The sequence below is a fragment of the Pristiophorus japonicus genome, chromosome 11, assembly GCF_044704955.1.
Source record: "Pristiophorus japonicus isolate sPriJap1 chromosome 11, sPriJap1.hap1, whole genome shotgun sequence".
NCBI lineage: Eukaryota > Metazoa > Chordata > Chondrichthyes > Pristiophoridae > Pristiophorus > Pristiophorus japonicus.
Window position 1 is genome coordinate 88,059,132 of NC_091987.1, and position 26,161 is coordinate 88,085,292.

At 45.8% G+C, this 26,161-nt stretch overlaps 1 protein-coding gene across 1 annotated transcript in view; it reads right to left on the reverse strand.

Annotated features, from left to right (window-relative positions):
• Positions 1 to 26,161, reverse strand: part of col8a1a (collagen, type VIII, alpha 1a) — a 175,851-nt gene that overhangs the window by 130,275 nt on the left and 19,415 nt on the right. The window contains exon 2 of the mRNA XM_070892994.1: positions 10,986 to 11,127. The gene's annotated coding sequence lies outside the window, so the exon portion shown is untranslated. The remainder of the gene's footprint in view (positions 1 to 10,985; positions 11,128 to 26,161) is intronic.

Genomic DNA, 26,161 nt, shown 5'->3' on the forward strand with positions numbered 1-26,161 from the left:
TCGGTGAGCTGGTGAGAATACCCAGGCCTGACTGAGGGCAGGCATTGAGATGGTCAGAGGTCCACTTCGTGGAAGGAGGAGAGGTCAGAGAGGTCAGACTGGTCCCAGCCATTGTGCACACCACGTGCTCGACAGAGACTCTGCCGTTAAGTGGGGTCAGCGGCCGGGGGGAGGCCCAGACGTTGCCGGAGGGATGGAGGTCCGGACGTTGCCAGAGGGATGGAGGTCCAGGCGTCATCAGTGGAATGGAAGCTTGGATGTCACTGGTGGAATGGAGGCCTGAACGTCATCAGTGGAGTAAAGACCCGAACGTCGCTGGAGGGATGGAGGTCCGAAGGGGGAAGGCTCGTGTGTGAGGGCGAGGAGTGAAGGTAAGGCCCAAACCTATGGTTGGAGTTGGTCGGAGGCTTACTGCCGTTGAGATTGCCGGGTATCGGTTGGAGCAGCAAGTCGGCCAGTGGGGAGCAAGAAGCGAGAGTCCAGTTGGAGGGATTTGGCAGCAGGGAGGTCGATCTGGAAGGTAAGTCATGATTGGGGGATGGGGGATGGGCAGTAGGCCCTTGCAGCGCTGGTTTTAGGGGTATAAGTATAAGAAAATACTTTGGGGGTCAAAGTGCACCCACTGTTAGGGCTGGGGGTGCTTAAACAGTGGGGCAGGGCGGGGGGGATGCGGGTGGGAGATTGAAGGAGAGAGAGATGAAGGATGACAGCAAATGGCCAGAGGAAGATTTGTTTGGGGAGAGCTCCCTAGGGAGCTGTTATCCCATCCGCCATCTTGGAACCAAATACACAAGAACAATTTGGAAACAATGCAGCTATTGTGATAATTTGCAAAATAATAAAGAAATACGATGCCACATCGGGTAGAGACTATGGTAATATTTGCGCCAGCTGTAAAATTGCTAGCTTTATGATACCTGCTGTATACCCACAGGGAATGTACATCGCACTGCTGCGCTCTGCAAACGTCTTCAACACTTCTTTGCCCCACGCGTCTCTCTGCCTTCAAAAGAATCCTAAAAACCATTGACCATTACTGCAGTCTCTGGATAATATCCTGCCGTTTTGTGCCCATTGTCTGCCTCTCCCCATTGTGAGGCTCTCCTACATCAAATCGGCTTCATAAAAGACAATTAGAATTTTAGAGAGGTGGCACGTGCTGTGGGATTTGAAATGTCTCCCTGACATCAGGATGGCTCTCCATCTGGTGTGCTGCGAAAGAATCCTCCCCCGTTCACACCCTCTCCCCCCCCCCGCTCACACCCTCTCCCTACCCCCCATTCACACCCTCTCCCCCCATCCCCCTGCTCACATCCTTTCCCCACCCGCCTCGCTCACACCCTCTCCCCCACCCCCCCGCTCACCCCCACCCCACTCCCCCCGCTCACACCTTCTCCCTCCCGACTCACACCCTCTCCCCCCGCTCACACCTTTGCCCCCCCACTCATACCTTCATCCACAGGCCCCCCCGCTCACACCCTCTCCCCCCGCTCATAGCTTCTACCCCCAACTCACACCTCCTTCCCCCCACTCACACCTTTCCCCTCCACTCACACCCTCTCCCCACCCCCCGCTCACACCCTCTCCCCACCCCCTGCTCACAACCTCTGCCCCCACCCCCCGCTCACACCTTCTCCCCACCTCCCGCTCACAATGCCCGTGCCCCACGCTCACACCTTCTCCCCCCCCCACTCACACCTCCTGTCCCCCGCTCATGCCCTCTCCCCCCTTAGCTCACACCTTCACCCCTTCCTCCCCCACTCATACCTCCCTCGCAACTCACACCCTCGCCCCCCCTTATCTCCCCCCCCCCGCTCACAATGCCGGTGCCCCCCGTGAGGAGTGTGTGAGTGTGTGTGTGTGTGTGCGTGTGAGTGTGTGTGCAAATGTGAGTGTATATGTTTATATGTGAGTGTGTGTGAGTGTCTGTGTATTGTGTGAGTGTATAGTGTGAGTATAGGTGTGAGTGTGTGTTTTTGTGTGAATGTGTGTGTGTGTGAGTGTATGTGTGTGTGAGTGTGTGTGTATTGTGTGAGTGTATTGTTGAATTTAGGTGTGTGTATGTGTGAGTATGTATTTTTGTATGATTGTGTGTTTTTGTGTGAAGGTGTGTGTGTATTGTGTGAGTGAGTGTGTGTGAATGTATGTGTGTGAGTGTGAGTTTGCGTGTGTGTGAGTTTATGTGTGTGTGTATGAGTGTGTGTGAGTGTGAGTGTGTGCGTGTGAGTGTGTGAGTGTTTATGTGTGTATGTGTGTAAGTTTGAATGTGTGTGTGAGAGTGTGTGTGTGTATATGAGTGTCAGTGTGTGTGAATGTGTGTGAGTGTGTGAGTGTGTGTATATGTGTGTGTGTGTGAGTGTGAGTGTGTGTGTGTGTATTGTGTGAGTGTTTTGTGTGAGTTTAGGTGTGAGTATATGAGAGTATGTATTTTTGTATGATTGTGTGCTTTTGTGTGAATATGTGTGTGTATTGTGTGAGTGTGTGTGTGTGTGAGTGTGCGTGTGAGTTTGTGTGTGTATGTGAGTGTGAGTGTGTGTGTGTATGAGTGCGAGTATGTGTGAGAGTGTGTGTAAGTGTGTGAGTGTGTGTGACTGTGCGTGAGTGTGTGAGTGTGTGATTGTGTGTGAGTGTGTGCGTGTGAGTGCTTGTGGGTGTGAATATGTTTGTGTGAGTATGTGTAAGTGTGATTGTGTGTGTGTGTGTGTGTGAGCGTGCATTTGTGTGAGTGCGTGTGTAAGTGTGTGTGTGAGTGTGTGAGTGCATGTGTGTGAGTGTGTGTTTGTGTGAGTGTGTGTGTTTGAGGGAGTGTGTGTGTGTGTGTGTGTGTGTGTGAATGTGAGTACATGTGTGAAAGTGACAACACTGCCACTAGAGGGTGTTGTAGTTGATCTTTCGCTGTTCATTCAGTATTATGGGATGGATCATGACTCAAAACAGAGCAACCTTGGTGGGATATCTCCTCCGTGCGTTATGTGTAATAAAATTGTTGAACCATTTATAAAGAACTGGTTTAAAATTTTGCACATGTACATAATCTTTCCCCCACTGTCTGATCACACCATGCTGATTTAAAATTCTAATAAATCAAACCTGCAAATAAAAAACACCACTGGGTATGCTGGCATTTACTGTACAAGGCAATTTATTGTATAGCAATTGCAAAGTGAGTTATATCTCGTGTTTACTATAAACAGATTATAAAAATGAGAACATATTAATTAAAGTATAATAATACTCTAATTATTAGCAGATTGTAAGATTAATAAGCACTTTGGTGATTAAGGCCAATATAAAGCTCTTTTCATTTGGAATTAGAACATTTTTTTAGTATTTCAATAGTGTCATCCTTCTACATTTGCATAAATATTCATGCTGATGCTAGTTCATCACACATTTATACATTTGGACAGAGAGGTTCTTCAATTATTAAACAGTACTCAGTGTTCTTAGAGATCCGTTAATGAGGAACAAGATATGGAATCTAACCACAATAATGTACTTGCAGAATTACATGCGTTTCTTTTGTTAGCGTGCTGGTGATTTCACTTTCAATATCACACGTTCAACATCAAATTTCAATATCAATGTCAAAATAATCACATGCACCATAAACTGTCCCAATGTACACATCTCATCTCGGCCAGTTTTCAAGTACAGAATGGCCGATGCACTTCCAGCGTGTGCCAGAACCATAGAATCATAGAGAATGGTTACAGCATCTCCGTGGCCCTGCATTTTTTTCTCTTCAGATACTTATCCAACTCGCTTTTGAAAGCTAAGAATCAAACCACTTGCTGCGTAAAAAAAAATTCTTACATCGCCGGAGGCTCAAGTCTTATCCGAAATTGGCCCTCATGTCAATATTACCGATGAGTTTTGGGCATGTGTCGTGCCTCCTGAGACAGCTTGCTTTGTTTTAATATTTCTAATGTGGGCTGGCTTTTTGTCAGCAGTGCCCCTCATGTAGGATGTGAGTGGGTGGGAGGAGAACAGGAGGAGGGCTACTACAAGCCAACAAACCCCCTCAGGAGTGCCGTGGAGCCAGGATCCTTCTAACTCCACATGAGATTAATTTTTTTTATATCTGTTCGTTAGTGGCCACTCGTTAGGCTGTAGCCAAGGCTGTAAAACCTGATCCCAGCAGGCCCAGCACGGTAGTGCTGCCCAATTTCTGATAGGGCTAGGTAAACAGCCGCTAGGCCTTCATTAATGTAAGCACATAAGAAATAGAAGCAGGAGTGGGCCATTTGGCCCTTCGAGCCTGCTCCGCCATTCAATAAGATCATAGCTAATAAGATCATGCCATATATTAGCATGGATAGAGGATTGGCTTACGAACAGAGAATAGAGAGTTGGGATAAATGGTTCATTCTCTGGTTGGCAACCAGTAATCGTGCCGCAGGGATCAGTGCTGGGAACCCAACTATTTACAATCTATCTTATCACTTGGAAGAAGGGACTGAGTGTAACGTAGCCAAGTTTGCTGATGATACAAAGATGGGAGGAAAAGCAATGTGTGAGGAGGACACAAAATATCTGCAAAAGGACATAGACAGGCTAAGTGTGTGGGCAAAAATTTGACAGATGGAATATAATGTCGGAAAGTGTGAGGTCATGCACTTTGCCAGAAAAAAAATCAAAGAACAAGTTATTATTTAAATGGAGAAAGATTGCAAAGTGCTGCAGTACAGCGGGACCTGGGGATACTTGGGCATGAAACACAAAAGGATAGTATGCAGGTACAGCAAATGATCAGGAAGGCCAAATGGTATCTTGGCCTTTATTGCAAAGGGGATGGAGTAAAAAAGCAGTGAAGTCTTCCTGCATCTATATAAGATATTGGTGAGGCCACACCTGGAATACTCCGTGCAGTTTTGGTTTCCATATTTACAAAAGGATATACTTGCTTTGGAGGCAGTTCAGAGAAGGTTCACTAGTTTGATTCCGGGGATGAGGGGGTTGACTTATGAGGAAAGGTTGGAATTCAGAAGAATGAGTGGTGATCTTATTGAAACACATAAGATAATGAGGGGGCTTGACAAGGTAGATGCAGAGAGGATGTTTCCACTGATGGGGGAGACTAGAACTAGAGGGCATAATCTTAGAATAAGGGGTTGCCCGTTTAAAGCAGAGATGAGGAGACATTTCTTCTCTCAGAGGCTTGTAAATCTGTGGAATTTGCTGCCTCAGAGAGCTGTGGAAGCTGGGCCATTGAATAAATTTAAGACAGAAATAGACAGTTTCTGAAACGATAAGGGGATAAGGGGTTATGGGGAGCGGGCAGGGAAGTGGAGCTGAGTCTATGATCAGATCAGCCATGATCTTATTAAATGGCGGAGCAGGCTTGAGGGGCCATATGGCCTACTCATGTTCCTATTTCTTATGTTCTTATGTTCTCATAAAAGGAGCGGCGCGTGGAGGCCATGGGCAACGTGGTGGTGTACCACTGCAAGGTACAGTGTGAGCTGGTGCAGGTGGATGACGGCAGTGAAGATGGACATCATTAAGGTCCAGGTCATTGATTGGAGCGTGAGCAAATACACCAGGAACGGCGAGGTCCGAGCGAAGGAGTGGCAAGAGATTGTAGAGGGATGTGATCGGGACCCAGGAGAGGTGGGAGCACGGGGCCAGAAGAGGCGAGGGCCAAGGGGCAGCACGAGCCAGCCCACACTGCGATATGTGTGCACACTAGGTCCGTGTAGGAAAGCAGGTCTCCAGTCGTCTTGGTTAATGCTTGCCACTGGACCAAGACCTAGCTCTGTCAAGCCTGTGTGGTGGCTGGTGTGCAACAGCCACCACACGGTTAAAAAATCCACGCACAGGCATCTTCCACCCTTTGGTTTTGTCTTCACGAGGGAAGACACAAATAACCTTCCAGAAATACTAGGGGACCGAGGGTCTAGTGAAAAGGAGAAACTGAAGGAAATCCTTATTAGTTGGGAAATTGTGTTAGGGAAATTGATGGGATTGAAGGCTGATAAATCCCCAGGGCCTGATAGTCTGCATCCCAGAGTACTTACGGAAGTGGCCCTAGAAATAGTGGATGCATTGGTGATCATTTTCCAACAGTCTATTGACTCTGGATCAATTCCTATGGACTGGAGGGTAGCTAATGTAATCTCACTTTTTAAGAAAGGAGGGAGGGAGAAAACAGGTAATTATAGACTGGTTAGCCTGACATCAGTAGTGGGGAAAATGTTGGAATCAATTATTAAAGATGAAATAGCAGCGCATTTGAAAAGCAGTGACAGGATCGGTCCAAGTCAGCATGGATTTATGAAAGGGAAATCATGCTTGACAAATCTTCTAGAATTTTGTGAGGATGTAACTGGCAGAGTGGACAAGGAAGCCCCAGTGGATGTGGTGTATTTGGAATTTCAAAAGGCCTTTGACAAGGTCCTACACAAGAGATTAGTGTGCAAAATTAAAGCACATGGTATTGGGGGTAATGTACTGACGTGGATAGAGAACTGGTTGGCAGACAGGAAGCAGAGAGTCGGGATAAACGGGTCCTTTTCAGAATGGCAGGCAGTGACTAGTGGGGTGCCGCAGGGCTCAGTGCTGGAACCCCAGCTATTTATGATATACATTAATGATTTAGGTAAAGGAATTGAGTGTAATATCTCCAAGTTTGCAGATGACACTAAACTGGGTGGCGGTGTGAGTTGTGAGGAGGGCACTAAGAGGCTGCAGGGTGACTTGGACAAGTTAGGTGAGTTGGCAAACGCATGGCAGATGCAGTATAATGTGGATAAATGTGAGGTTATCCACTTTGGTGACAAAATCACGGAGGCAGACTATTATCTGAATGGCGGCAGATTAGGAAAAGGGAGGTGCAACGAGACCTGGGTGTCGTGGTACATCAGTCATTGAAAGTTGGCATGCAGGTACAGCAGGCAGTGAAGAAGGTAAATGGTATGTTGGCCTTCATAGTTAGGGGATTTGAGTATAGGAGCAGGGAGGTCATGATGCAGTTGTACAGGGCCTTGGTGAGGCCTCACCTGGAATATTGTGTTCAGTTTTGGTCTCCTAATCTGAGGAAGGACGTTCTTGCTATTGAGGGAGTGCAGCGAAGGTTCACCAGACTGATTCCCAGGATGGCAGGACTGACATATGAGGAGAGACTGGATCGACTGGGCCTGTATTCACTGGAGTTTAGAAGGATGAGAGGGGATCTCATAGAAACATAAAATTCTGATGGGACTGGACAGGTTAGATGCAGGAAAAATGTTCCTGATGTTGGGGAAATCCAGAACCAGGGGTCATAGTCTAAGGATAAGGGGTAAGCCATTTAGGACTGAGATGAGGAGAAACATCTTCACTCAGAGAGTTGTTAACCTGTGGAATTCTCTACCGCAGAGAGTTGTTGAATCCAGTTCATTAGATATATTCAAGAGGGAGTTCGATGTGGCCCTTATGGCTAAAGGGATCAAGGGGTATGGAGAGAAGGCAGGGGGGTGGTACTGAGGTGAATGATCAGCCATGATCTTATTGAATGGTGGTGCAGGTTCGAAGGGCCGAATGGCCTACTCCTGCACCTATTTCTATGTTTCTATGTTTCAGGATGTAGTTCAGGAGCTGGAATATTAGGTCCTTCATTAAAACACCTGTGAACACCTGGGACTGCCTATGAGGGGGCTGATCTTGGCCTCAACTCCACTTTCCTGCCTGTTCCCCATAACCCTTGACTCCCATGTAGTTCAAAAATATGTCCATCTCTGCCTTGAATATATTCAATGACTCAGCCTCTACAGTTCTCTGTGGTAGAGAATTCCAAAGATTCACGACCCTCTGAGAGAAGAAATTTCTCCTCATCTCAGTTTTAAATGGGCGACCCCTTATTCTGAAACTATGCCTCCTAGTTCTAGATTCCCCCATAAGGGGAAACATCCTCTCAGCATCTACCCTGTCAAGCCCCTTCAGGATCTTATATGCTTCAATAAGATTCTGTAGATGTCTTAACGCCTGTTTAAGGCAGTCGCTCGCGATGCCTGAATATTGTCTGAGGCCAACATGGCATTGAATGTATTTCAGGCATCGTTGTGGTGTGCAATATAGCCCGGGTGAAATTGGTCCTTCTTGCCCCTATTTTCTGCCCAGAAAATTGACCCTACACAGCCAATTTCTCCCCTATAGTTTCTTCATCTTATTGCCAAAGTATCTGTTGACATTAAAAAATTAGATTTCCTACATTACAGCAGTGACTATACTTCAAAAGTATTTCATTGTCTCTAAAGCGCTTTGGGATGTCCAGAGGGTGTGAAAGGTGCTATACAAATGCACATTATTTATTTCTTTTCTATTTAAAATTGACACACTATCAGTTACATGCTGCGGAATTTTTTTTGGTCCTTTGTAAGTAATACTTAGGTTACCCTTTCACTACCTCAATTACAGTCAGCACATCTCCTACATACTAGTAGGGAAAAGCAAAAATAAACATTGCTTTAACAAGTAAGGAAGCTACATTATCTATTACAAAGAATATTAAATATCTGACATTGAGCATAAAACAGTAATTTTTCTTTGTTTTTGACGTCATCACAGCAGACCTTTTAATTCACTGCTGGACATCTATTATTCCGTATGTAACTACATAATGCATATATCCAGAATAGTACATATATTCAGAATGATACAAAGAATGACCGGTTACAGTTATGAAAAAAGGATTAAAAGCTTGTCGCTTTTTCACTGGACAGAGAAGATTAAGGGGATCTAACAGAGCTTTTCAAAATTTTGAGAGGGTAAATAATGAATGGTTATTACCACTGTTTGGCAAATTGGTGACAACATTGACTGAGGATTATTACTAGAAAAGTCAACAACAACAACTTGTATTTATATAGCGCCTTTAATGTAGTGAAACATCCCAAGGCGCTTCACAGGAGTATTGAGACATTAAAATTTACCACCGAGCCACATAAGGAGAAATTAGGGCAGGCTTGGTCAAAGAGGTAGGTTTTAAGGAGCATCTTGAAGGAGGAAAGAGAGGTAGAGAGGCGGAGAGGTTTAAATAGGGAATTCCAGAACTTAGGGCCTAGGCAACAGAAGGCATGGCCGCCAATGGTTGAGCAACTATAATCAGGGATGCTCAAGAGGGCAAAATTAGAGGAGTGCAGACATCTCGGGGGGTTGTGGAGCTGAAGGAGATATTAAAATTGGGAATGTGCAAGAGACCAGAATTGAAGGGTATGGAAATTGCAAAGGCTTGTATGGCTGGAGGAGGTTACAGAAATAGGGAGGGGCGAGGCCACGGTGGGATTTGAAAACAAGGATGTGAATTCTGAAATCGAGGCATTGCATAATCGGGAGCCAGTGTAGGCCAGCAAGCACAGGGGTGATGGGTGAGCGGGACTTGGTACGAGTTAGGACACAGGCTGCCAAGTTTTGTTTTACCCTAGTTTAAGTAGGGTAGAATGTGGGAGGCCAGCCAGGAGTGCACTGGAATAGTCAAGTCTAGAGGTAACAAAGGCATGGATGAGGGCTTCAGCAGCGGATGAGCTGAGGCAAGAGCGGAGACGAGCGATGTTACGGAGGTGGAAATAGGCGGTCTTAGTTATGCTGCGGATATGTGGTCGAAAGCTCATTTCAGAATCAAATATGACACCAAGGTTGCGAACAGTCTGGTTCAGCCTCAGACAGAAGTTGGAGAGAGAGATGGAGTCAGTAGCTAGGGAACGGAGTTTGTGGCGGGGACCAAAAACAATGGCTTTGGTCTTACCAATATTCAATTGGAGAAAATGTCTGCTCATCCAGAACTGGATGTCGGACAAGCAGTCTGACAATTTAGAGACCGTGGAGGTTTCGAGAGAAGTGGTGATGAGGTAGAGCTGGGTGTCATCAGTGTACATGTGGAAAATGACGCTGTGTTTTCGGATGATGTTGCCAAGGGGCAACATGTAGATGAGAAATAGGAGGGGGCCAAGGGCAACACCAAAGGTAACCAGAAAGTTAGAAGTACTATTTCTATACAAAAGGTGGAACGTGGAATATCTGTCCACAACTTACTATTGAGGCAGAGTTTTGAAATCAAATTGGTTAAATATTTGAAAAGGAAGTATATAAAAGGATAGGAGAAATGGGATTGGAATAGAAAGCTCTAGTTGAAGAGCTACCACTAGTACAGATAAGTCAAATAGCCTCTTTCTGTGCTGTAATTTATATGATTCTAAGATATCTAATTACAGAGCAGGGACTTATAGGATCCTTATTGTGTGCTTCATTCCATTAAAGTAAAACATTGTAAAATTTTCCTCACTATAGCCATTGACATTTCTCCAGCATTTGAATTATCATGGGATGTCCAGTAGAAGAAAAACATTTAATTACTTAGTCTGCTCTTCAAGTCCCTTCTTTTCCTCTTTCAGGTAAAGTTTGATCTGTCATAGGCGGTTCCTCGAACGAGGATGACTTGCTTCCACGAGTTCACAGGTATTTTGATGAAGGACCCGATGTTCCAGTCCTGAACTCCAATTGAGGGGGGGTGGAAGATGCCTGTGCGTGAATTTTTTTTAACGTGTGGTGACCGTTGCACACCAGCCACCACACGGGCTTGACAGAGCTAGGCCTTTATCCAGTGGCAAGGGTTAACCAGGACGACTGGAGACCTGCTCTGCTGCACAGACCTAGCGCGCACACATATCGCAGTGTGGGCTGGCCCGTGCTGCCCCTGGGCTCGCTGCTCTTCTGGACCCCATGTCCTCATCTGGCGCACCTCCGCCACGATCTCTCACCGCTCCTCCATCATAAACATTCACCGCACCTCGCCACAAACACTCACCACTCATCCGCCCCGACCTTCCCACTCCTCTGTACCTGGGCCCTGCCGATGTTCCTGCCCACGCTCCTTGTTACACTCTTCAGGTCTCATGTACTCAAGGAGATAAGAAGTTCTTTACCCTGCAACATGTTTCTGCATAGACTTTCTGGCCAAGTGCTTATACTAAATTCTGCAGCTGTGAACTTAAATCTTGTCTACTTACCTGACCTTCCTATGACCTTATGGGTTTCCCTTCTATAATTTCCTTGGCTTGTGCAGCTAGAGATGAATTGCAGAGCTTAGATTCAGGTCCGATGACCCAAATATTTTGGGTTCCTGATGATTTAAATGTCAGATTGATAGATCTGAAAAATAAAGAGAAATCAAAGTTCAGGTTAGGTCCACCTGAAATGTGCCAACGTCAAACCTAAAGCCAAGTGGAAAAGCTTGACATCTAGTGCTAGTGTCCACCAATTTTTCAGTCACCTCCTAGATTACAGTTTTTGAGCCTTTAAGACCGTCTCACTGACATGGCGAGCTTTATAACCTAATTTATTGCAGCATATAGGAACAGGAGTAGGCCCTTCATTCTCTCAAGCCACTTCTGCCATTCAATTAGATCATGGTTGATCTTTTCCTCAACTCCATTTACCCGCCTTTGTCGATATCCCTCGGTACCCTTACTCAACAAAAATCTAACTATCTTGATCTTAAAATTTTTTATTGACCCAGCATCCACAGCGTTTTTAGTGACTTGAGTTCTAGATTTCCACTACCCTTTGTGTTAAAACGTGTTTCCTGATTTCACTTCTAAATGGCCGAGATCTAATTTTAAGATTATATCCTTTTGTCTGGACTCAACCACCAGATATTTTATTTGTATCGACCCTATCGAATCCCGTTATCATTTTAAACACCTCGATTAGATCACTCCTTAGTCTTCTAAACTCAATGGAATATAAGGCAAGTTTATGCAACTAATCCTGATAATTTAACCCTTACAGTCCTGATATCATTCTGGTGAATCTGCAGTGTTTCCCTTCCAAGGCCAATATATCTTTCCTGAGGTCCAGTGCCCAAAACTGAATGCAGTATTCCAGATGGGGTCTAATCAAGGCTCTGTAGAACTGATGCATCACTTCCTCATGTTTGAATTCCAGCCCTTGAGAAAAAGGCCAACATTCCATTAGCCTTTTTGTTTACATTTTGAACCTGCGCACCAGCTTTTATTGATTCACCTCCACCCATTTTAGCTCTGGAAATTTTTACTGAGAGCTTTTCCCTCCTATTCCACCACAACCTTAATTCCCTTTCTTCACATTGTAAATTCTTAGGCCTTACTGATTTGACTTTTATATTAAAGTGAAGTTTCAAGTTTTTTTTTCTGGACTGTTCACATATAAGAATCAAATATAAAATCCTTTCCCACTATGGGATCAATGGCACTCATCTAGAGGTTGTGCTGTTCTTGTGAACTTTATTTGTCCCTGACTTGCATTTTGCAGCTTATTTCTGCTCAATGTAATTTTTATTCATTTGTTGTCCTGCTTACTCATTATTACCAAAAGATATTTTTGATATTCCGCCCATGGCTGTTATCAGTGGGAAGACAATTGGGGCCGAAATTCATCACATCACCGCCCGCTGCTGCCGACATTGCTCTTCTTGATCTGCCCAGTGCCACTATGGAGGTGGCCTGGAGCGGGCGGGAGGGGAGTGCTGCCGGGAGCCACCCGCTGACGTCAGCGGACGGCCGAGTGGTGCAACTGAGCTCCCGCCCACCGAGCTCCCAGATTCCTGCGGGCGGGAGTCGGCGGGACTCGGCGGCAGAACAGGGGTGGACCCCTGGCTGGAGGCTGGTCTGTCCCTGACGGTGAGTATGAAGAACCTGAAAAAAAGGTAAGTGAACATTTGGTTTTTAATTTTCCACAGTGACTTACCTGCACGGGGTCCCCTGAAGGTCTTTTAATAGTTTTTTTATGTTTTACTGCTGCATTTTTTTTTCAGGCCTTCGACCCTCTGTGGAGGACTCCATCCGCGGTGGCACTTGGGTGGCAAGCGTCTCTGCCGCCGAGAATGGAACCTCTCGCCCACTGCCGCCCAGATTGGCGGTGTACGTCGTCCATTTGCCGCCCGCCAACCTTCGAGGGACCTCGAACATTAATATCCCACCGAAAGTACCGTCCGGTACCTCGGCGGCCATCGGCAGCACTTTGGGTGGCAATTAGGCGGGCGGAGGCTTTGATGAAAATCGGCCCCAATATATTCCACTTGATTATTTACCTGAGGAGTAACTGAAAATCTATAGACGTCAGAGATCTTGGGGTGAAATTCTCTTAATGAAAAATGGGATTTTTTATTTCCATAACAAATTGCAGGAATGCATGGCTTTGAAATGTATATTTTCTAAGATGGGCCATGTTGTTACTGGGCCATTAACTACAGAACAAAACAGACCTTCTCCTGTTTTTCATTAAAAGAGGAATTTTATTTTGCTGGCGTCTTCATTCCATGAATGATCCATACATAGTTTAAAACTTATGTTCCTTTACTGCTTATTTGCTGTTGCATTTAAGAGGAAAAGTATTTGCAAATTCATAGCTTAGTTTTAAAACTAAACCCACGAATTTAACCCGGAGGACGAATCCTGCATGCGGGGGACATTTTGGGCATGAGGCCCAGGCCATTTTAGCCCCAGGGCCTCATTTTAATAAGATTGAGGGGCTGTCCTCCTTATCATGTGATGATTTGATCAGCTTGCCTGCATTGTGGGTGCAATTTCCGGTATGACTCATGATGCTTACTTAATGTTGGATGACCACATGTCCCCATTTTCCAGGGACAGTTTCCGGATTAAATACTGTATCTCAGGGCAAACAATAGCCCCGGAAGAGACCCCGGCTCTGGAAACTAGTCCAAGAATAAAATATTCAGTGATTCAATGTAAAATAGTTTAAGGCAATAAACAAGAACTCTGGCCTACAGATTTAGGAAAATAAATGTAAAATTTCACCCCCGTTAGTTACATCCAAAAAACAGTACACTATCATTAGTTATCGCAGATGCGGCTGATGTTTCTACAAGCTTGATCGTCACATGCTGGAGGCACTGACCACCATGTCCTCAAGCCTGGGTGACTGATTATTGATTGTGGAACTGACCAATCAAAGCAGGGGGAAATTGAGCTGCATCTACATCATCAATAAATTAGAGGAATAGATTAGAGGGATAAGAGGGAGCTGTTCCATCAGGAGGGGCTTCACTTGAACCAAGCTGGGACCAGTGTCCTGGTGAATCGAATAATTAGATATAGGGCTTTAAACTAAATAGTGGGGGGGGAGGGATCAGATGAGCGGAAATTTAAAAAGTCAAAGAGAAAGGAGAAGGCAATAGTGCAGGGTAGCAATAGGGGTAATGATAACCAGAGTGTGACAAGAGGGACAGAACGCCTAAACATAAGACTGCATCAGAAAGTGGGGTCAGAGTAGGGAAAAATGGTAAAAAGTCAAAATTAAAAGCTCTTTATCTGAATGCATGCAGCATTCATAATAAGATAGATGAGTTGACGGTGCAAATCGAAATAAATGGGTATGATCTCCATTACAGAGACATGGTTGCAAGGTCACCTAGGCTGGGAACTGAATATTTAGGGGTATTTGCCACTTTCGAAAGATAGGCAGAAAGGAAAAGGAAGTGGGGTAGCTCTGTTAATAAAGGATGAGATCAGTGCAGTAGTGAGAAATTATATTGACTCAGAAGGTCAAGATGTAGAATCAGTTTGGGTGGAGATAAGAAATAATAAGAGAAAGAAGTCACTGGTGGGAGTAGTCTATATGCCCCCTAACAGTAGCTACACTGTAGGACAGAGCATAAATCAAGAAATAATGGGGGCTTGTAAGAAAGGTACAGCAATAATCATGGGTGATGTTAATCTTCAAATTGATTGGACAAATCAAATATACAAAGGTAACCTTGAGGAAGAGTTCATAGAGTTCATTCAGGATGGTTTCTTAGAACAATATGTTGTGGAACCAACCAAGGAGCAAACTATTTTAGATCTGGTAATGTGTAATGAGACTGGATTAATTAATAATCTCACAGTAAAGGATCCTCTTGGGAAGAGTGATCATAGCATAGTTGTAGTGTCCTTACACCTTGCTATAGAATCACACGAGGCATGTACTGCAGACAAGGTCACTACATGATTTGAACCTTTATTCCCAGGATCAAGAAGTGATGACCCTGCGTGGGACCTCCCTTTATATACCTGGATGACCAGGGGAGGAGTGTCTCCCACAAGTTCACCCCCTGTGGTCAAGGTGTGCATTACTCAGGTGTATACAGTGTACAGTGTTGTTACATAAAGGTTACAGTTATGTGAAGGTTACAAACATGACAATAGTAGAATTTCAAATTCAGTTTGAGGGTGAGAAAGCTAGGTCTCAAACTGGGGCTTGTTTCCCTTCATTTAACGGTCATAAATTCTGATACAGATATAGCAAATCTAAACTTAATCAGAATACGACACATGAGCTCAATTTTCACTCATGGGCAGGAAGGTGGCCTCGTGAGTGGCCAGGCCGTGTGGGAGTGGTAATAGGGAAGCTCAGCCGATTTTAACAGCTCGGCTTCATTTGTATGCCACTTGTCGACTAAATTGGCCGGGAAGTTGCAGCTCGACAGTTAAAATCGGGCAGCTCACAGGCCATCTGTGGGAATGGTCTTTGGCACAAGGCAAGTAGATTGGAGGGCTCAAGGTGGGGAATCACAGATATGGAAGAAAGCCCAGGACAGTGGAGCCCCAAGGTTTCTTGTGAGGACCTGGTCCACAAGGAAAACTGCAGAATTTAAAAAAAATTCTGACTCTGGATTAATCGCACCAAGTCCTATTCACCCATCACCCCTGTGCTCGCTGACCTCCATTGGCTCCCAGTCCGGCAACGCCTCAATTAAAAAATTTTCATCCTTGTTTTCAAATCCCTCTATGGTCTCGCCCCTCCCTAACTCTGTGATCTCCTCCAGCCATACAAACCTTTGCAATATCCGAGCCCTTCAATTCTGGCCTCTTGCGCATCCCCAATTTTAATCACTGTGCCATTGGTGACCATGCCTTTAGCTGCCTGGGCCCTAAGTTCTGCAATTCCCTCCCTAAATCTCTCCAATTCTCAAGCTCTCTCTCTAACGTCCTTTAAGCTGCTCCTTAAAGCCTACCTCTCTGACCTGTCCTATTATCTCCTTATGTGGCTCGGTGTCAAATTTTGTTTGATACGCTCCTGTGAAGCACCTTGGGATGTTTTAATATGTTAAATGCACTATCGAAATGCAAGTTGGTGTTGTTGTTGTATTTGGTTCCTGGCAGGGAAGCGACCACTGCTCCCCACTCAGGTACAAGTAGCAGTTGGGCCCCAATGATGTCATCAAAGCCCGATCTACATATTTAAAGAAGGACCCTGCCTGCTTTGAGTGGACATCCTTGCTGCCTGCAATTTAAATTAAAAGCGTGAGGGATGATCTAATTAAGTTTAAAATGGTAAAAAGATTTGTCATGCATCTTACATTATTATATATAACTGTATCCTAACATGCTATACATGACTGTAATAAGGTATGACCTGTAACCACCAGCATACCTTACCACCAGGGGTGCACTTGCAAGAGACAGGTATATAAGGACAGGTCTCAGGCAAGTACAGCATTCCAGAGCTGTGAAATAAAGGTGCAGTTCCAGAGTGACCTTGACTTCACTACATGCCTCGTGTGAATCTGTACTGAGGGGACAGGACTTTACAGGATTTGATAGGGTGGATACAGAGAAATTATTTCCTCTGGGGGGGAAACGTATTAATATTATAGAGCTAGGTCATTTAAGAGTGAAAGTAGGTAGCAATTCTTCACAGAAAGGGTAGTCGAAATCAGGAATTCTCTCTGTTATGTATGTAACTATGTAATACTTGCCACCAGAGGGCACTACTGTTGGAGTCCAGGGCCAGTGTAAAAGGTTGGCTGCCATGTTGTTTAGGCACTCTGGAGTTGTAATAAAAAGTCTAAGGTCACACTAAGTTTAGCTCACAGTACTCAGCCTTGTGGAGTTCTATACATAACAATTGGCGACGAGTAACAAAATATGAACCTTCATGCAACCATGGCTGCCGTTGAAATATTAGAGAGATTCATAGAGGGTGATGATTGGAAAGGCTTCATCGAGCGTCTCAACCAGTTGGAAGGAGACACAAACGCAGCCAAGCACAGGGCGTTCTCCTCACTGTCTGTGGGCCTAAAATATATGGCCTCATCAAAAATCTGCTCACACTGACAAAACCAATGCAGAAGGAATATACAGAGTCTGCACGCTGGTTCGGGACCACCTCAAGCCGAAGGAGAGTATCCTCATGGCCAGATATCGTTTTTACACGTACCATCGGTCCTGGGGCCAGGACGTGGCAGATTATGTCGCCGACCTGAGACACCTCACGGGACCTTGCGATTTTGGAGCTGCGTTGGGGCAAATGCTGCGGGACTTTTTTGGGCTGGGCATCAGCCATGAGGTCATTCTTCGAAAGCTGCTGGCTGCCGAAACCCTAGACCTGAGCAGGTCTATCGCGATCGCCCAGGCATGCATGGCCACGGACAATAACACCAAACAGATAGCTTCTCAACATCGAAGCTCACCGGCAAGTACTGTGCATAAAATGACATCGCTAGCAGGCTGAACTGCATATGGCAGGGCCTATACTTCGGCGATTGCAAGACCTGTGATGACTCAGAGTCCACGATCGGGGGGTGAATGTGAATCCATTAGCACTGTGTTGGCGCTGCAGGGGTAATCAATGGGCCCATCAATGTCGATTCAAGCACTATGTGTGCAAAGGCTGCACAATGATGGGGCACCTCCAGCGAATGTGCAAACGTGCTGCGACACACCACGTGGCAGAAGATGATTGATCCAGCATGGATCACGCAGCACAGGCAACTCAATCCGAGGAAGAAGTGTATGGGGTACATACCTTCTCGACCAAGAGCCCCCCCTATAATGCTGAAAGTCAAATTAAATGGAGTTCCAGTATCCACGGGTGCGAGTCAGTCAATAATGAGTCAGAAGGCTTTCGAGAAACTGTGGGGCCAGAAAGCACAAAGGCCCAAACTGAGCCCGATTAATGCAAAGCTGTGTAAAGGTATCGTATGATGGAGCTGTGCTGGACCTATCATTGTGGATTGTTCCAGGCAATGGCCCAACGCTGTTCAGCAGAAGCTGGCTAGAAAAGATTAGATGGAATTGGAACGACATCGAAGCACTATCTTCAGTGGATGATGCCTCGTGTGCTCAAGTGCTAAGCAAGTTTCCCTCGCTATTCGAACCAGGCATCGTCAACTTTACAGGCTCCAAGGTACAGATCCATCTAGTCCCCGATGCACGACCCATCCATCACAAGGCTCGGGCGGTTCCATACATGATGAGGGAGAAAGTTGAGATCGAACTGGACAGACTCTAACGCGAAGGAATCATATCGCCAGTCGAGTTCAACGAGTGGGCCAGTCCAATTGTTCCAGTGTTGAAAAGCGATGGCATGGTCAGAATCTGCAGAGACTACAAGGTAATGATTAATCAAGTCTCACTACAGGACCAGTACCCGCTGCCCAAGGCGGATGACCTGTTCGCAACGTTAGCGGGGGGGAAGTTGTTCACCAAGTTGGACCTAACCTCCGCCAACATAACACAGGAGTTGGCTGAATCTTCGAAAAGACTAACGTGGATCAACATACACAAAGGGCTGTTTATATACCACAGGTGCCCTTTCGGGATTTGCTTGGTTGCATTTTCCAGAGAAACATGGAGAGTTTGCTGAAATCTGTTTCGCGCACCGTTGTGTTTCAAGACGACATCCTGATCACTGGTTGTGACACCATCGAACACCAAGGAGGTTCTAAGTCACTTAGACAGAGTGGGACTCAGGCTGAAATGCTCCAAGTTGTGTTTTCCTGGTGCCAGAAGTTGAATTTTTGGGGAGAAAGATTGCAGCAGAAGGCATCAGGCCCACGGACTCAGAGGCCATCAAGAATGCACCCAGACCACAGAATGTGAAGGACCTGTGTTCATTCCTGGGACTCCTCAACTATTTCGGTAACTTTCTACCTGGGTTGAGCACGTTGTTAGAGTCTTTGCATATGTCGCTACATAAGGGTGACGACTGGGTTTGGGGCAAATCTCAAGACACAGCCTTTGAGAAGGCCAGGAACCTGTTATGTTCAAATAAGTTACTTGTACACTATGTAAATGTTTAGTGCTAGCTTGTGACGCCTCATCGTACGGGGTTGGCTGTGTGTTACAGAAAGCCAATGTATTGGGCAACCTCCAACCGGTTGCATACGCATCTCGAAGTCTGTCTAAGGCTGAGAGAGCCTATAGCATGGTCGAGAAAGAGGTGTTAGCATGTGTATATGGGGTTAAGAAAATGCACCAATACCTATTTGGACTTCAGTTTGAGCTTGAAACTGACCACAAGCCGCTCATTTCACTGTTTTCAGAGAGCAAAGGTATAAATACCGATGCTTCATCCCGCATCCAAAGATGGGCACTAACATTATCCGCTTATGACTATGTTATCTGCCATAGACCAGGCACTGAAAACTGCCGATGCTCTCAGCCGGCTACCATTACCCACCACTGGGGTTGAAATGGCACAGCCTGCAGACCTGTTACTGGTCATGTATGCTTTTGAGAGCGAGGGGTCACCCGTCACAGCTCGCCAGATCAGGACCTGAACCAGCCAGGATTCTGTATTATCATTAGTAAAGACTAGCATCCTAAATGGGAACTGGTCGGCCTTCCCGGAGAAATGCAAGATGAAATTAAGCCATTTCACCGACGCAAATGATAAATGTCCATCCAGTCAAATTGTCTCTTATGGGGTAATCACGTGGTTTTGCCAAAAAAAGGCAGGAAAACGTTTATACGTGACCTACACAGTACCCACCCAAGCATTGTCATGATGAAGGCAATTGCCAGGTCGCATGTTTGGTGGCCCAGCATTAACTCGGACTTGGAGTCATGCGTGCATCAGTGCAACACTTGTTCACAACTGGGCAATGCACCAAGGGAGGCTCCACTGAACCTGTGGTCATGACCCTCCTAAATCATGGTCCAGGATCCACGTAGATTTTGCCAGCCCCTTTCTAGGAAAGATGTTTTTAGTAGTTGTGGACGCTTACTTCAAATGGATTGAATGCATAATCATGTCATCCAGCACGTTCACAGCCACCATTGAAAGCCTCCGGGCCATGTTCGCCACCCATGACGTCCTTGTCAGCGACAATGGGCCGTGTTTCACCAGCTTGGAATTCAATGAGTTTATGACCCGCAATGGTATCAAGCATGTCAGGTCTGCTCTGTTAAGCCCGCATCTAACCGTCAAGCGGAGCAGGCAGTCCAAACAATCAAGCAGAGCATGAAACACATGACGGATGGCTGCCTGCAGACCCACTTATCTCACATTTTGCTCAGTTACCAGACACGACCCCACTCGCTCACCGGGGTTCCCCCGGCAGAATTGTTAATGAAGAGAGCCCTCAAAACCAGGCTCTCCCTGGTCTACCCGGATCTTAATGATCACGTGGAAACCCGGCGACACCGGCAGAACATGTACCACAATTGTGCGGCTGTTTCACGTGACATTGATGTTAATGACCCTGCGTTTGTCCTGAATTATGGTCATGGTCTCAAGTGGGTTGCTGGCACTGTTTTAGCCAAGAAAGGGAATAGGGTGTTTATAATCAAATTGTTAAATGGACAAACGTGCAGAAAGCATTTAGACCAGACCAAATTGTGATTTACTGACAAACAGGAATGACTTGAGGAGGACATCACCATCAACAATCCACCAACACAACCCAACCAGCAATCGACCATGCTGTCAATCACAAGGATGAACCCACCATTCCTGACAGATCCATCAGACCAGCCGCAGTGCAGTGCAGCAATGGTCTGGCCAACTCACACACGCCAGGGTTTGAACTTAGACGATCAACTAGGGAGCAAGGGGCTCTGGATCGCCTCAACTTGTAAATAACTTGTACCGAAGACTTTTAAGGGAGAGTGATATTATGTATGTAACTATGTAATACTTGCCACTAGGGGGCGCGGCTATTGGAATCCTAATGGTCACCTGCACACACATGCAGGGCCAGTATAAAAGGTTGGCTGCCATGTTGTTTAGGCACTCTGGAGTTGTAATAAAGAAGACTAAGGTCACACTAAGTTTAGCTCACAGTACGCAGCCTTGTGGAGTTCTTCTATACAGAACATCCTCCCCCAAACAGCTGTGGATGCTGGGACAATTGGAGCTTTCAATACTGAGATCGCTCTGTTTTTGTTGAGTAAGGGGGGACAAAATTGCCCTGCCCGGGGGCAGTAACCTGCTGGGGCCAGGACTTCCTGCGCCTGGCGCAAAAGTCCCACTCCGGCCGCTGAATTGGGCTTACTGCCCCTCAAAGGAAGTGGAGCGCAATCTCACACAATTCATTTTGTTTAGGGTTGGGTCCCGGGGCAATGCTGGGGCGAGTAGTGCATTACTACATGGATGTTGATGCATTAAAGGCCCTGCCTTTTGCTTAAAGGAGAGGGCTGCTGCACACTCTGCAAGGCCTCTGATGGCCTCCAGTACACCACCAGGGCAGCGTGGTACGGGCCTGCAGACCGGCACCCAAAATGGAGTGCCAGGCTGCACGACAGACCATGCGAAAATGCACATAGGGAAGCTGACGCAAGAGCCGGCCAACAAAAGCAAGATGGCAGCGCGGGGCGCTGGCGACCACCCCTTTAACTTCCGCACTGCGATATCTGCTCGCGCCCGCCTGGCGGGCCGTGGGGCAACTTCTCCAGCAGGGTGGTAAGGCTGAGGGGGCCACCGTGCACATCGATGACATCATAGCTGGTTGAGCGGCAGCCCGGGGTGCTACCCACAGGGCGCAGCGCTGATGTGGCAGTGCCTCTGCAAACTCCCAGGCAATTTCCCAGGAGACAGTAGCACCCCCCCCACCACCAGCCCCCCCTCCGCCCCCCCCCCCCCACCGTCCCCTCAGGCGAAAAGTGTCTTGCGTCCCATTAGCACCCCCCGGAGGCACTAACGGTCCTCTGAAAAAGAGGCAATTTTAGCCCCAGGGTATCAGGTATTACAGAGCTAAGGCAGGTAAATGAAGTTGAGGTACAGATAACCCTGGGTCTAATTGAATGGCGGAGCAGGCTCAAAGGAGCTGAAAGGCCCACTCCTGTTCCTATATTCCTTGCAGCGACTCAATCTTCATTGACTCTTCGTGCCTTGTCAACTTGATGGAAATGAGGCCTGAGGCTCAATATTGGGGGCGCCTCAGGCCTTATCCCTTGCATAGTTACAAAGTGGGAACCAAACACAATGATGTAAGACAAACAATGGCAACTGGCCCATAAATTAAAATATATCAGGCTTTTCATATTTCAAAAATGTTTTATATGTTGGTCAGTGACATTAAATTCTCCTTCCCCTTACTCTACAAACTGATTTTGCTAACTAAATTCAAACTATGCATAGCACATTCTTTAGAGCATGGCCACGTCAAATTTTACTTCAGATCATTACTCAATCCTTGACAGTTTCACAAATACAAAGGCTGCTCACAACTGCCTGATTAAATATATGAGTAGACACTCAAGACAGTCAGTGCTAAAATACACCATCTAAGATTGGAATGAGGTTTGGAATATTTACTACGCCTGTCAGTAACTCTCATTACATTCTCAATGGAATAAAGCCAATGTTCCGGAAGGAAAAAGGCACTATTTTAAAACAAATTACTGTCTTGTTCCCTTAAATTAAAAAATATATATATATCATATATTTGAATGGACAGAAAAACTGTGGACAAATGTTATTTTACAATGATTAAATAGAATACAAACATATGAAAAGAAGGATGAGAAATGATCATTAGCTCCACCAAAGTTTACCCTATCTGTTAAATGTTGTGACCTCATTTGCTAGTAATGTTAATTCCTAATGGAGATGAAAAAAGTTAACAAAAATACAATGGCCACTTTCAGAAAATAACACTATGGGACATTCCTTCCCAATTCCCCAAGGCAACCAACAAATTTCAGGAGGCCATATCCATGAAGCATCACTAGATATACTGAACGAACAATGCACAGTAACCCTCCCACCCACTCCCCTTCCCTATTATGTCCCAACATCCTTGGGGACACAAAGTTGTAGATGACTGGAAAACACCATCAAGTATCACACAGTTTCTGCCACTTTATCTCTGATACCCTCTGATAGAACTTTGGCCATCAGCTTCTTGAAATTTATACTATCCTCTGTTCATCTTTTCTTGTCCAAGCCTGAATCCGTGTCCCCTTGTCGTAGGGCTTGTTAATATTGAACATTGATCCAGCTTATCTATTCCTTTAGGTTCTAAATGCCTCAATAAGAATACCTCTTATCTGCCCTTTTTCCCAATGTAAACATCACTAGTATCCATTATTGTTCCTCGTTGCACAATTGCCCAATCCCATTTATCAATTTAGATGCTCTGCTTTGGACTCCCTGTGCCCCGCTTAGGTGCCCAAAAATCCACACAATACTCAATGTAGGGCCAGACCAATGTATTGTACAAACTAATTCTTTGGACTTCTTAGCCATGATTGAATAGATTGCTAGAACAGGCTCGAGGAGCTGAATGGCCTACATCTGTACCTATGTTGCTAGGTGGAGGAGGGAAATTATCTCACCTACTCTGGGAAGGTTGTTAAGTTTCTTCCTACACTGCAAAGGAGTCATGGGTATTAAGGAGCTTAAGGACATTCATCCCCGCAGCCAAAATCCTCCAAAAAGTGTGCACCGCATTGGTATCTCCGCTCCGCTTTCCCAAACAGCCCGTCCCTCTTGCTCCATAGCTCCGTGAAGAGGGCATGCAGGTCCAGTTACTTTAAGTTTGCCACATGACCCTTCCTTTCCATCTCTTTATATGTCTGACTTTCCTTCATTCATTACCCTCACAGTGCCATAGGAATGAGAGGTGAAAATGAGATCTGATGGTGGGGTGCGGAGGCTCTGCTGAAGTCAGACCCTGGCTCCAGAGACTGTGGACCCTTCAAACTGGCTGCAATCCTTCCCTCCCAGGTGGCCTGCTCCCTCCATCACTGCTATTGCCCCTGTACCTGCTGCCGCACAAGGTCTCTGCCTCTGTTCCAAGTATTTTCTGGCCTCGTAGGTATTCCTGCTCCACCTCAGATATTCTCACACTCCCCAAACTATTTTGCCCCAATGAGGTAATCTTGGTCACCCGCCTGGTTCATCCCCTAGCACCCACCCCCTGTATTATCCACTCCCCTCAGTATTCTCAGCATTTGAGTATTTTATGGCCTCCCCGGGCTGGCATTCTCGGCTGCTTCAGGTCTGTCCCCCACCTCCACCCCCCGTCCCAAGTATTATTGCCTTCATCATCATTTCTGGCCCACTGGAGTTTTCTGCCTATGGCAAAGTATTCTCATGACCCCTCCAGTATTTTCCAAACCCTTCACCCCAACCCCCCACCCCAATTATTCTTGCCCCCTACCAGATATTTTCTGGCACTCCTTCCTTGGATGGTCAGTGCCAAGTTGGGGCCTAACTAATGCCCTTTCAATATTTTCTGTAGCCCCCGCCACACATTTCTGAGGCATTCCAGTCTGTGTTGACACAAGACTTTCTGTTCCTGAAATACTTGGTTTAACAGCAAGAAGAAACAGGTTCATAAAGTTCACAGAAATTCCACTGGAAATGATTATCACTTCAGTCCCAAATGTCTTCTTGTTTCTTCTTTCAAATATTAGACTAATGTGAAAATTCAGTCCAGACCTGCAGTCCCTTTCTTACTGCAGTAGCATACACAGCTGAAACCAAATCCTGAGAAAAATCTTATTTGATGACCATATTTATCTTTGAAATAGTTCTGATATAATAATTATCATTAAGAAATTGTGTTCAATAAAATGATACACAACACATATATGAGGCAAAATGATAGTTTATATCATAAGTTTTCAAACTATGGGCTCTGAGAAGTCTTTTACCCCTCTGTCATCACATTCCTAGGCCGAGAAGTTTGGGTGCGCCCATTCTTGGCGGCATGGGGAGGGGGAGGGGGCTGCATGGGGTACATTCCCTGCACCTAAATGGTGAAGTCCAAGCCTCCCTTGATATTGGATGTCTGGCCTCATTTCAATGGAGCCAGCAAGGCAATGAGAGCCTGCTGGCAGAGAGGAGCGCAAGATCAGGGTGCTGCTAGTGATCAGTTGGATCCAGGTCAGAGGTCAGATCAAGGTTGGGGGTCAGATCAGGTCTGGGGTTGGGGCCAGTGATTAGGTTTGGGGATTCGGGTCGGGTGACTGGGAATTGGGTGGTCGGCGATTGCAGGGGCAGGGGATTGGTGCTTTAACATAAGAACATTAGAAGATAAGAAATAGGAGCAGGAGTAGGCATTTGGCTCCTCAAGCCTGCTCTGCCATTTAATAAGATCATGGCTGATCTGATCATGGATTCAGCTCCACTTCCCTGCCCGCTCCACATAACCCTTTATTTCCTTATCGCTCAAAAATCTGTATCTCTGTATCTCTGCCTTAAATATATTCATTGACCCAGCCTCCACAGCTCTCTGGGGCAGAGAATTCCATAGATTTACAACCCTCTGAGAGAAGAAATTTCTCCTCATTTCAGTTTTAAATGGGCAGCTCCTTATTCTGAGACTATACCCCCTAGTTTTATTTTCCCTATGAATGGAAATAACCTCTCTGCATCCACCTTGTCGAGCCCCCTCATTATCTTATATGTTTCCATAAGATCACCTCTCATTCTTCTGAATTCCAATGAGTATAGGCCCAATCTACTCAACCTATCTTCATAAGTCAACACTCTCATCTCTGGAATCAACCTAGTGAACCTTCTCTGAACAGCCTCCAATGCAAGTATATCCTTCCTTAAATATGGAGACCACTATGGCACCAATGCCCTGTACAGCTATAGCAGGACTTCTCTGCTTTTATACTCTATCCTCCTGGCAATAAAGGCCAACATTCCACTTGCCTTCTTGACTACTTGCCGTACCTGCATACTAACTTTTTCTGTTTCATGCATAAGGTTCCCCCAGGTCCCTCTGTATTGCAGCACTTTGCAATTTTTCACCATTTAAATTATAATTTTCTTTTCTATTTTTTCTGCCAAAGTGGATAACCTCACATTTTTCCACATTATACTCCATCTGCCAAATTTTTGCCCACTCACTTAGCCTATCTATATCCCTTTGCAGATTTCTTGTGTCCTCCTCACAATTTGCTCTCCCACCCGTCTTTGTATTGTCAGCAAACTTGGTTACATTACACTCGGTCCCTTC